At 34.9% G+C, this 13835-nt stretch overlaps 1 pseudogene; it reads right to left on the reverse strand.

Annotated features, from left to right (window-relative positions):
- Positions 1 to 60: 60 nt before the first annotated feature.
- LOC114762120 (uncharacterized) lies at positions 61 to 12456 on the reverse strand (annotated as a pseudogene).
- Between the last annotated feature and the right edge of the window lie 1379 nt (positions 12457 to 13835).

The raw sequence follows: 13835 nt of genomic DNA on the forward strand, positions 1-13835 counted from the left end.
CTAATGAAAGAGACAGGATGAGAAGAAGAAAATAAGAGAAAGGAGAAGGAGAGAATCCAATTAGAAAACGGTACAAGGGCAAAATGCAATGACTCCTTTTATTTTAAACAAACAACAACACTCACATTACAAGAGCCAAATACACAGATGGGCCCTTTTATTTTTGGCAAACAACAACGCTTAAAACAAACAGCAATAACCTAACTAGAACGTCCCTAGTTCCGTACATACTTAAATGAAGCCCAAGAAACTTTTCACATAGAGATACTATTTGGGATTCCTCTTCCAGTGAGCCCAGGTTCACTGCTAGGATAGAGAAGAGTATAAGGCATCATCACTGGCCCAACCCTATTTTTCAGAGTCCCATCTTTGTTCCTCCTTTTCAATGCTTTCTCAATCTCTTTCGGGCTGTCTCCAAATTTCTTAAAAGCCTCTAACACTTTAGTATCAGATGTCCAGTAAGGGATAGTATTAGTTCCAAGATAAACCTCATCAGTGGTATGGCTTGATACTATCTCTATAGTTGAAAGACAAAGAAGAGTCTCAAGCTTTGGTGTGATTGTTTTTAAGAAAGCCAGCTGTGGATTCTTCACCATCTCTGCATATTCTTGAGTTCCTTTCTTGGGCATCAACCTTCTGCTGAGAGTAGGACGGTTTAGAATATAACCTCCATAAGGGTACTGCCCAAAATTCACAGTTGCATGTAGAGCTGAAGCTATCCATATGATAATAGTGCAGCACTGAATTAGCTCTTGACGAGTCTGCATCTTAGGCCACCAGTCCTTGTCTTTTAGGTCTCCATGGCCTACTTCTACCAGTTCTTTCCACCATGATTGTAGCTCAGGATCTTGCTTAATGATCTCATCTGATTCATCGTAACAAGAGACATAATCATGAACCCAGGTATTAATAGCATCCCATATCAGTAGTCCATCTACAGCATAAGGGTAGTCCTGTATCAGAAGGCGAAGGCCATGAGGAGCAGTTGGATCCTCTACTGCCATTCCTCTGAAATTTTTTCCAATAATTGTTAGTAAGTTATCAACTTAAGGATTATATGCTTTTTTTCTTTTAAAATAATATTATATAGTTTACCTCTTGATGAGATCAGCAGGTAAGGCTTGGTCAAGGAAATTCCAACTCTTGTAAACCACAGATGACATCTCCATGGAATATTTTCCAGGAAAAAATGAGTCCTCTATAAGTCCACCTGCAGAGATTAAGTTTTGGCGACCGAGTGCATTGATAAACAAGGTGTCACGATGATGAGGATGAAGAAGTTTAAAAATAGGGTGCAGTTGACTGAGTTGCCTATATGTTGCAATAACAAACGGCTCCATCACAGCATGAGTATTCAGCCTGAGAAACCAAAAATAGAAAAGAAGAATAAAAATATTAATCACTGTATTGTAGATGACTTCATGATTTGCGTATCTTGTAATTCAATATATAACTGCTAAGGGTAGAAATACAGTTTACCAGTGACTGATTAGTTGATGATAGCCTGTGTCATTGACAACTACATAAGCTTTAGCCAATTGCCAAATGGTACCCTCAGCACCTTCAGTTTCAGGCACATACACTTTGCTGACAGCACCAAACTGATCTCCATCAGGGTGAGGCAAACTCAGCTCAATGGCAAGTGGCTTCACAGTCCCATCATTCTGGAGGAAAAGGATTGTCCTACTCGCATAAGCCTCTCTGGAAGTCTCGTTTATCTTCCTCAAGTATGGCATAAATGCATCGTAGTGATTTAATATGAACAATCTCTTGGAACTCAGTGCCTGCATGCACCATTAGAGCTTAAACGGTATTCTTTCGTATATAAATAAATACTAAAGTTTAACTGCGATGCAATATATATACATGTGATCGACTTTTTATAAGAAGACAGAATTGCATTTCTAAATTCACCTCATAAAGTGTGAGTCCTTTCATGTTCTTCTCCAAGTGTTCTCTTGTTAGGCTAGATGTATGATCACCATAGAGTTTAAAATCTAGTGTGCTCTTTATGGGGAACTCCTGCAATCAATTTAAGAAAATTATGAGAGCATAATTAAGAGAAGAGATTAAATTAGCACTTATATCTTTCAAATGATGAGTTAATTGTAGGATGATACTTATATCAAGTTACTTATATCTATTATGTCAAGTTTTCCAATTACGCATGACTATGTATCTTATTTTTGAAATATTACGATTTAGTAGCATTTAATTATTTCATGAAACCAAAAAGAACATGTATGATTGAAGAACTTGATATAATGGATATAAGAAACTTGACCCAAGTTTTTTCCTTAATCATATAACCAATGGCATGCAACAAGAGAAATTTAAACACCAAATATATTTATGTTTGAATTTAATCGCTTTTTCTTACTTGAAGGAGGCAGATTAAAAGCGGATTCACACCAGCAAGCATCTCTCGTGCAAATTCTTCATCCGTCATCCATCCATCCAGATTATCTGTTCCAAATAATAAATATTTAATTTATAAGATTTCTTTGGGAAAATATTATTGAATGCTAAGAAATGAGAGCTTAATTAGATAGATAAATATAGGCACCTTGAATGACACCAGGAATTGGAAGCAGTAATTTCAGGTCGCCATTTTCTGGGGGCGTTGGTAAAGGTAGCTTCTCAGCAATGGCCTTAAGTACCTCTATAGGCACATTAAATGTAAAACCATCTTTGTACAGTACTTTAAGCACCTGTTCAAAGCTTTCAAATTCTTTTCCTGATTTCTCCAATTCCGCTGATACATATTGTTTCATAAGGTTCATCGATGATTTGGGAAAATATTGCACAAACTCGAACAGCTTCTGGTCTCCAAATCGATCATCTTTTGGAACATAGATCGAAAAGGCTTGGTCTGGAGGGAGTCTGCTCTCAGTGCTGGGATCTGCTTTCACAGATTTACTTAATATGAGTAAAAAGTCATAATTAATTACATCTAATAGCTAGATATAGTTAATATAATAATAAAAACACTGAGGTGGGAGTACCATTAAAAGGGGGATAATCCAAATGTGGACCTTTTCACGCCCTACTTTATCTAATGCAAGACTTTCTTACTTTTCTCCCCGTTACGTTAATTCTACTCATACTTGAATTCCCAATTAAAAAAAACTTATACAAGGGAGAATAATAATTAAGTCATAAAAGATTAACTATTTTATATGCAATTGAAACTTGAGTACTTTATCTGCAATTGATTCCAGAATTTGCAACTTACTTTTAAGAAATATTTATCAGAGAGCTAACTGTGATCAAATTGATCTCTTCGGACCTATATCTATATAATTGTTCCCTTGAAGTCTCACCATTTTTTGATGGGGCCCTTCCAGTTCTGAGCCTACGGGGGTAGGGATACTGAGTGGATCCTCCAAGAGTTGGACGAGCAAGATCTGGACTTGCATCAACATCGCCCAAGTCATTGTAGGTAGCATAATCATAGATTCTATCCCGTTCTTAGCGAACTCCATCACCTTGAATTTCATCTGTATCTCCTCTTAAAAATTTCAGCTCTTCTTTTCGGAATGCACCCACTAGTCCCGGTGTTTGGCTAGGCAGGTATGACTGAAATATTAAAGGAGTCACTGAATCAATATATATGAATTGTTCCAAGTTAAAGGGATATATATAAGCGAACCTGCAGGAAGGATATGTAGGTAGGGACTTACCTTGTTGATGAAGAAGATGCGAGGGAGTTGTGTATTGGGGATGTATGGGTAAACCCAAGTGTTGCAGATGAAATGAAGAGGCTCGTTCGTAAGATTAGGAATGGGATGAACAGTGAGGCTCACAAGGAATATCTTATAATCAAGAAGCAAAAAATCAAATGCTTCTGGAATTCCTTTATCCTCGGACCAGTCGTCGTAAGTAAAGTCGTGTGAATATTGTTGGGTACCCAAGGAGGCCGACATTTTGCTGGGACCATCTTTCCGAGCATGGCTTTCATACTTCTGCATGTACTTCTGATCTGCAACGTATGCTCTTTTCTTTGCAACATCGTCGCCTACAATTAGATTCACAGTGAATTCGATTCATAATGGCAAAGAGGAATAGAAATATAATTATAAGGACTTAAGAGTTTGAGAGTGTGTGTGTGTGTGTGTAAAGCACCTGTGGAAGAAGGAAGGGGTTCTTTAGAACCGACAAATTGGCCCGCCATGATGAGGCGTTCAGCCCCAGGACCGGAGGCGACAATGGTGTAGTTAAGTTTCATGATTCGTGGTGGAGGCTAATTAATTAAAAGCAGAAACTCAGAGAAATTGCTGCGAGTTGAGGGTGATGAGCAAAGAGGATAGCAAGTCATAGGTATTTATAGAGACGTGATGTGATCAATAGTGGAATTAATGGAGAAACATTTTTTTTTTTTTACCTTTTGTAACTCCATGCATGCAGTTGTACGAAATCTACTATATCCTACAATTTTCATAAAATTCACAATCAAACCAGTCAGGAAACTGGTTCATTAATGTAATCGGCAAACTTCGTGATATATAGATATTGGTGATATGATATGCAACCAAAAAAGAGAAATATTTTGCAGTGTGTTTTTCGAAGTTATTTTGCAATTCCCTCCAAAAACAGTCAGACTTTAAAGTTGGGCAGTTGATAATAATCCTCACGTAATCTGCTTTAGGACCCGCTAAGAATCTACCTTATGTTATATGTCTATTTTAACTTTATTAAAAGTATGTTTGTCTTATTATAATGATTAAAAATATCTTTATCTTTATGTCATGTCATAATGATTTATGTCTGGAATCTTTATTTTTAGATTTTGTCATGCTGCAACATAGAGTCTCTATATAAACCACGTTTTGCCGTAATTAAAGGTAGAAGGAGTTGTAATAATATCTTGTGTGCTTTTCTTATAAATTCTCTCTAAACTTTTCTCTTTTTTTGAAAGCCTCACTTATAAATCTTTCTTCTATCATTAGAGATTCTGAGTATGCTCTACACTTCCATCTCTAAAAGGATCCTGTGCACCAAAAATAGAATCTAACCACGATCCATTAAGGTGTATCTAGTAACGACTTTTTCATTGAATTTAGATCTAACGAGAGTCCTAATATGACTTGTTGATGAGTTGAGAAAGAGTGGTCTTACCTGGACTAGAGCCTTGGACATCATATTATGCTAGCTTGGCTTGTTTAAGCTAACTATCCCCAAGTGAAATTAGAGCCTAGTTTGAGAAAGAGTGGCCTCCAAAAATAGGAAAACCACATTATATCTGCTTTGAGCTTTTTCACATCTAGCTACTTAGTTTAAGCGCTTACAAATACTTTTACATAAGTTAAGATAAAAAATATTTATCTCGTATTCTTAAACTATTTCAAACAAGTTCTTTGTCTTGTTATCTACTTGTATCCAATCATTGCCTCCCATATGGTTTTGGACTCATCAAGATATTTTTTAAAGCAGATCTTTTTCTATTCATGTTCTGTCAAAGAAATATCAAATCCTCCTATAAATTTTCCTTGGATCCAATCACTGCCTCCCATATGGTTTTGGAATCATGAAAATATTTTTTAAAGCAGACCTTTTTCTATTCGTGTTCTATCAAATCCTCCTATAAATTTTCCTTGGATAATGAGTGACAAAAGTTTCTGGTGAAGTGTCTGCTCAGTGGTCGAATGAAATGTAATTCCTGCTCATGAAAAAACAAGTGAGAAATCCAGCTCCATACATTATGTCAGTGATTGGCCACAATGAGGATGTTAGGTCTTATTTGGTACAAGTATTAAAAATGAGAGATAAGGATTATGATTATAATTGAGATAAATTATTAAAATAATTTTTAGCATGAGTAATTACTTGTTACAGTGGATTGGGTAAACTTATAGAAGTGAGATTGGGAAATACCATTTTTTCTCATGGTATTCCCCGATCTCATATATATAAGTTTGATTAATCCTATATAACAAGCAATCTCTTATTCTAAACACTCTTTTAATAGATTTTCTCAATTCAGATTCCAATCTCTATGCATAATTTTTAATGCTTCCTACCAAATGGGACCTTAGAGTCCCAAACTGATATATGTTTGTTATGAAAAGATTAGGAGAAGTCTCACGTTAAAAGATTTATTATTGGTGAGAAAGATTTGATACATGTATTTTTATACATAGAGAGTATTTGTATCCTCCAGATTTCGTATATAAACATATTTTTATTTAGATCCTTCGGACTAATACTATTTTTAACACGAGTTTTTTGCCCGATTTTCTCTTTTTTTTATTCTTTAAAAAAAACTGAAAAGAATAAAGTAAGGTTCTTAAGAGTTAACCCTCTTAGGATTAAATTAAGTCTCTTATGTTGGCTGCACCAAACTAATTTCATAATAAAGAGGGCTAATAAGATAACCTTATTTGATCCTTTTCATTTTTTAAAAAAGACTGAAAACAACATCACTGGGGAAATTATTTCCCATCACGTGTCGGGCTGGAATTATTGTTTTTGTGGGTAAAGGATCGGCTGGATTTTTGTCTCACATATAAGCAGATGAGTATTATTGGACCACACACTTCGGCTCAAAAAAATAATTAGACCACTGACTAGAGCCACAAAAAGTTTTGTCACTCGTTATATAAAATTAAAAAAGGGTTAGTTCCTCAAAATTAAGATTTGAATTCCCACTGAAAGAGATGTTTACATTTAGTGTCTGACAATACCTCGAATAGAAATGCCTCCAATAGAATGATACCTATGCTTTAGCAAAAAAAATAAAATAAAATAAGGACGTAGCACCGGTCAATTGGATCTAACAGAAAGAGTTAGTTTTCTATAATATGACAAATCAAGGTTCAAATCTTAGTTAAGAGAAATATTCACATTTAGTATCTGATAGTGCTGAAATTTAATTTTACTACTTATTTGATTCTTAACGTAAAAGTTACAATAATTAATCTACAGGTATTTGTTACTCCATCCAGTTTTAGTTATAAGCTTTAAATTTTAAAAGAAATGTGGTTCATTTTATAAATTTTAATTTTAATTTGTCTTGACATCTAATACTTTTTTTTCAATTTTGTCCTTAATTATTTATTCTCTCTTATTTGCCATAATCTCTCTTATCACATTTTCTTACACATTCTCTTTCATCCATTTTCTCATTTATTATAAGTGCATACTTAGAAACAAAAATATATTTCTAACATATTTATTACTTTTAACTAAATTTAATTATTTGTTCATTATCCATGAATTAATTATTTGAAGCTTATAATAAAGATGGGAGAGAATAGTTATTTAATTTGTAGGAAATTCATATTGATTTTCATAAAGTACTGCTTCTGATAATTTACATTAGATACTACAATCATGATGGTAAAAAAATCTTAATATGTGCAATTGATAAGAAGAATTTAGACGAAAAATTATTAATTTTAAAAAAATAGTTTGGGATCTTATATAAGCAAATCCCTCTATTGACTGTTAAAAAGTAATTTTATTTTAAGGAGGCAGAGTGTGGTTAAACCATTGATTATATAACAGCTCAATTCTTGTTTGTAAGTGCCGACAGAGGTTTTAAGGAGGATATAGGGTTAAATGTGGGCCTAAAAGGATAACACATAAGGTGAAATAAGAGGGAAATAAATTATAACTATTTATATTCAAAAACCCATTTTTGGGTGTCAAAGGATTATGAAAATTCAGATACTCTCTCTAGCATTTAGCATTTTTCAGGTTTTTCAAGTGTCATTTTTCATTAGAAAACTTGAGATAATGAAAACTTTTGACAAAAAAAAAACAGAGAGATATTTAGAAGTGAATTAAATTATAAAAATAGCTTGGAGCATCTCGTCATCCATAATTAGTAGGATTTGCATTGGGTGCTCATCAATTTTGATGAGCACTCAATGCTTATTAGATCTGGACCGTCAAGATCCGATCTGGATGGTCCAGATTTAATTTTAATTTTAATTTTTTAAAATAATTATTTTAATAGGTATAGGATAAAAAATAAAAATAATCTCTTAACTATCATTCTTTAAAAATATAATTTTTTATTTTAAAATAATTATTTAAAAATATTAAATCTGGACCGTCTAGATTAAATTTGGACGGTCCAGATTGCTCATCAGGTGATGAGCACCCAGTGCTCATCACCTGATGAGCATCGAATGCGGACCATTCTTTTCACTGTCTATAATAATTCACTCTTATTTTAAACTCATGTGCGAGTATGATTTCTCAAGGGAAAAGGTAGTATTATTTATGCTTTCAAAACAAGACCCAAATGGAACACAGTGCAAAGGCGATACAATGACCTACCCACATTACAAGAGCCAGATACACACACATATATGACCCCTATAAATTTTGCCAAACAAGAACACATTAACAAACTACAATAATCCAAATAGAACCCCTAGTTCCTTACGTACTTAAAGGACGCCCAAGCGATTTCCTCATATAGAGATACTGTTGGGAATTCCTCTTCCAGTGAGCCCAGGTTCACTGCTAGGATAGAGAAGAGTATAAGGCATCATCACTGGCCCAACCCTATTTTTCAGAGTCCCATCTTCGTTCCTCCTTATCAATGCTTTCTCAATCTCTTTCAGTCTGTCTCCATATTTCTTAAAAGCCTCCAACACATTGGCATCAGATGTCCAGTAAGGGATACTATTGGTTCCAAGATAAACCTCATCAGTGGTATGGCTTGACAGTATCTCTATAATTGACAGATCAAGGAGAGTCTCAAACTTTGGTGTGATTGTTTTTAGGAAAGCGAGCTCTGGATTCTCCACCATCTCTGCATATTCTTGAGTTCCTTTCTCAGGCATCAACCTTCTGCTGAGAGCAGGACGGTTTAGCCTATAACCTCCATAAGGGTATTGCCCAAAATTCACAGCTGCATGCAGAGCTGAAGCTATCCATATGATAATAGTGCAGCACTGAATTAGCTCTTGACGAGTCTGCATCTTAGGCCACCAGTCCTTGTCTTTTAGGTCACCATGGCCTACTTCTACCAGTTCTTTCCACCATGATTGTAGCTCAGGATCTTGCTTAATGATCTCATCTGATTCATAGTAACAAGAGACATAATCATGAACCCAGTTATTAACAGCATCCCATATCAGTAGTCCATCTACGGCATAAGGGTAGTCCTGTATCAGAAGGCGAAGGCCATGAGGAGCAGTTGGATCCTCTACTGCCATTCCTCTGAAATTTTTTCCAATAATTGTGAGTGAGTTATCAACTTAAGGATTATATGCTTTTTTTCTTTTACAATAATATTATATAGTTTACCTCTTGATGAGATCAGCAGGTAAGGCTTGGTCAAGGAAATTCCAACTCTTGTAAACCACAGATGACATCTCCATGGAATACTTTCCAGGCAAGAATGAGTCCTCTATAATTCCACCCGCAGAGATTAAGTTTTGGCGACCGAGTGCATTGATAAACAAGTTGTCACGATAATGAGGATGAAGAAGTTTAAAAATAGGGTGCAGTTGACTGAGTTGCCTATATGTTGCAATAACAAACGGCTCCATCACAGCATGAGTATTCAGCCTGAGGAACCAAAAATAGAAAAAAGAATAAAAATATTAATCACTGTATTGTAGATGACTTCATGATTTGCGTATTTTATAATTGAATATATAATTACTAAGGGTAAAAATACAATTACCAGTGACTGATTAGTTGATGATAGCCTGTGTCATTTACAGCTACATAAGCTTTGGCCAATTGCCAAATGGTACCCTCAGCACCTTCAGTTTCAGGCAGATACACTTCGCTGATAGCGCCAAACTGATCTCCATCTGGGTGAGGTAAACTCAGCTCAATAGCAAGTGGCTTCAAAGTTCCATCATTCTGGAGGAAAAGGATTGTCCTACTCGCATAAGCCTTTCTGGAAGTCTCGTTTATCTTCCTCAAGTATGGCATAAATGCATCATAGTGATTTAATATGAACAATCTCTTGGAACTCAGTGCCTGCATGCACCATTAGAGCTTACATGGTATTCTTTCATATATAAATAAATACTAAAGGTTAACAGCGATGCAATATATATATATATATATATATATATGTGATCGACTTTTTATAAGAAGACAAAATTGCATTTCAAAATTCACCTCATGAACTGTGAGCCCTTTCATGTTCCTCTCTAAGTGTTCTCTTGTTATGCTAGATGTATGATCACCATGGAGTTTAAAATCTAGCGTACTCTTTATGGGGAACTCCTGCAATCAATTTAAGAAAATTATGAGCATAATTAGAGAAGAGATTAAATTAGTACTTGTATCTTTCAAATGATGAGTTAATTATAGGACAATATTTACATCAAATTACTTATACCTATTATATCAAGTTCTCCAATCACGCATGGTCATGTGTCCTATTTTTGAAATATTATTATTTAATAGCATTTAATTATAAATTCCTATTATGAAACCGAAAAGGAAATGTAATCATGTGTGATTGGAGAACTTGACATAATAAATATAAGAAACTTGACCTAAGTTTTCCCCAGTGCCATGCAACAAGAGAAAGTTAAACACCGAACATATTTATGTTAAAATTTAATCACTTTTCCTTACTTGAAGGAGGCAGATTAAAAGCGGATTCACACCAGCAAGCATCTCTCGTGCAAATTCTTCATCCGTCATCCATCCATCTAGATTATCTGTTCCAAATAATAAATATTTAATTTATAAGATTTCCTTGGGAAAATAATATTGAATGCTAAGAAATGAGAGCTCAATTAGATAGATAAATATAGTCACCTTGAATGATACCAGGAATTGGAAACAATAATTTCAGGTCGCCATTTTCTGGGGGCGTTGGTATAGGTAGCTTCTCGGCAATGGCTTTAAGTACCTCTATAGGCACATTAAATGTAAAACCATCTTTGTACAGTACTTTAAGCACCTGTTCAAAGCTTTCAAATTCTTTTCCTGATTTCTCCAGTTCAGCTGATACATATTGTTTCATAAGGTTCATCGATGATTTGGGAAAATATTGCACAAACTCAAACAGCTTCTGGTCTCCAAATCGATCATCTTTTGGAACATAGATCGAAAAGGCTTGGTCTGGAGGGAGTCTGCTCTCAGTGCTGGGATCTGCTTTCACAGATTTACTTAATATGAGTAAAAAGTCATAATTAATTACATCTAATTGTTAGATATAGTTAATACAACAAAAGCTACTGAGGTGGAAGTACCATTAAAAGGGAGAGAATCCAAATGCGGACCTTTTCACGGCCCTACTTTATCTAATGCAAGACTTTCTTACTTTTCTTCCCGTTACATTAAGTCTACTCATAACTTGAATTCCCAACAAAAACTTACATTAAGGAGAATAATAATTAAGTCATAAAAGATTAAATATTTTATCTGCAATTGAAACTTGGACACTTTATCTGCATTTGACTCCTGAATTTGCAACTTACTTTTAGGAAAAAATTATCAGAGAGCTAACTGTGATTAAATCGACCTTTTAGAACTTAAATCTATCATTGTCCCCGTTGCATTTGAAGTCTCACCATTTTTTGATGGGGCCCTTCCAGTTCTGAGCCTACGGGGGTAGAGATATTGCTTGGATCCTCCAAGAGTTGGACGAGCAAGATCTGGACTTGCATCAACATCGCCCAAGTCATTGTAGGTAGCATAATCATAGATTCTATCCCGTTCTTTGCGAACTCCATCACCTTGAATTTCATCTGTATCTCCTCTTAAAAATTTCAGCTCTTCTTTTCGGTATGCACCCACTAGTCCCGGTGTTTGGCTAGGCAGGTATGACTGAAATATTAAAAGAGTCACTGAATATAATCAGTATATATGAATTGTTCCAAGTTAAAGGAATAGATATAAGAAAACCTGCAGGAAGGAAATGTACATACGTACGTACCTTGTTGATGAAGAAGATACGAGGGACTTGTGTATAGAGGTTGGATATTGTGTAAACCCAAGTGTTGCAGATGAAATGAAGAGGCTCAGTGGTAAGATTGGGAATGGGATGAACAGTGAGGCTCACAAGGAATATATCATAATCAAGGAGCAGAAACATAAATGCTTCGGGAATTCCTTTATCCTCGGACCAATGAGAAGTCAAGTCGTGTGAATATTGTTGGGTGCCCAAGGAGGCCGACATTTTGCTGCTGATACCATCTTTCCGAGCATGGCTTTCATACTTCTGCATGTTTTTCTGATCTGCAACATATGCTCTTTTCTTTGCAACATCGTCGCCTGCAATTAGATTCACAGTGAATTCGATTCATAATGGCAAAGCGGAATAGAAATATAATTATAAGGACTTGGTTAAGAGTAGATACATATATATAAGCACCTGTGGAAGAAGGAGGGGGTTCTTTAGAACCGACAAATTGGCCCGCCATGACGAGGCGTTCAGCCCCAGAACCGGAGGCGACAATGGTGTAGTTAAGTTTCATGATTCGTGGTGGAAGCTAATTAACTAAAAGCACAAACTCAGAGAAACTGCTGCGAGATGAGGGTGATGAGCAAAGAGGATAAGAAGTCACGGGTATTTATAGAGAGACATGTGATGTGATCAATAATGTAGTTAATGGAGAAATTTTTTTTTATTTTTTTTAACCTGTGTAACTCCATGCATGCATTTGTACGAAAGCTACTATATGCCACAATTTTCATGAAACTCCTAATCGAATCAGTAAGGAAACCGGTTCATTAATGTAATTGGCAGACTCGAGTTAAGTTTTAATACTATGTTACATATAGATATGGGTGGTGTGATATATGCAACCAAAAACAAAAATATTTTGCAGTGTGTGTTTTTCAAAGTTATTTTGAAGTTCCCTCCAAAAACAATCAGACTTTAATGTTGTGCAGTTAATACTTATTTTCACAAAAATAGTAAAACCACGTTATATCTACTTTGGAGTACTTGTTTGCATCTCTACTTAGTTTAAATACATATAAATACTTTTACATAAGCCTAGACAAAACTATGTTTGCCATACTTACCTTGTGCTTTTAATCAGACAAGCTCTTTATCTTGTTATATACTTGTCTCCAATCGTTGCCTCCCACACGGTTTTGGGATCATCAAGATATTTTTTAAAGCATATCTTCTTGTTCATGTTCTGTCAAATAAATATCAAATCCTCGTATATATAAATTTTCCTTGGATAATGAGTGACAAAAGTTTCTGGTGAAGTGTTTGGCTCTGCTCAGTGGTCCAATGAAATGTAATTCCTACTCTTGGAAAACAAGTGAGAAATCCAGCTCCACACATTACGTCGGTGGTTGGCCACGGCGAGGATATTAAAGTCCCAAACTGAGATATGTTTGTCATGAAAAGACGAGGACAAGTCTCACGTTGAAAGATTTATTATTGGTGAGAAAGGTTTGATGCATGTATTTTTATACATAGAGAGTATTAGTATCCTGCAGATTTTGTATATAAACATATTTTTATTTAGATCCTGTCAATTTTCTCTTTTCTTAAAAAAAACTGAAAAGAATAAAGTAAGGTTCTTAAGAGTTCACCCTCTTAGGATTAAATTAAGTTTCTTTTGTGGGCTGTACCAAACTAACTTCATAATAAGAGGGTTGGTGAGATAAGAAAAAATCATTAAAAAAAAACCTTCAAAATTAAAAAATTGCATATAGGAACCTGTTTACAAAAATTATTATTATTTGCTTATCAATTGTTGTCAAAACTCATACTAATATTGTAACAAGTCTCTATTTGTAATTTTTCTATTTTCAAGATCTATTTTTGTGATTTTTTCATAAGATAACCTTACTTTATGCTTTTCATTTTTTTTAAAAGAATGAAAAAATAAAATGATCGGGAAATTATTTTCAATCACGTGACGGGCTGGCATTGTTTT

The sequence above is a fragment of the Neltuma alba genome, unplaced genomic scaffold, assembly GCF_004799145.2.
Source record: "Neltuma alba isolate B1F8T4 unplaced genomic scaffold, ASM479914v2 tig00011195_pilon, whole genome shotgun sequence".
NCBI classification, from domain to species: Eukaryota; Viridiplantae; Streptophyta; class Magnoliopsida; order Fabales; family Fabaceae; genus Neltuma; species Neltuma alba.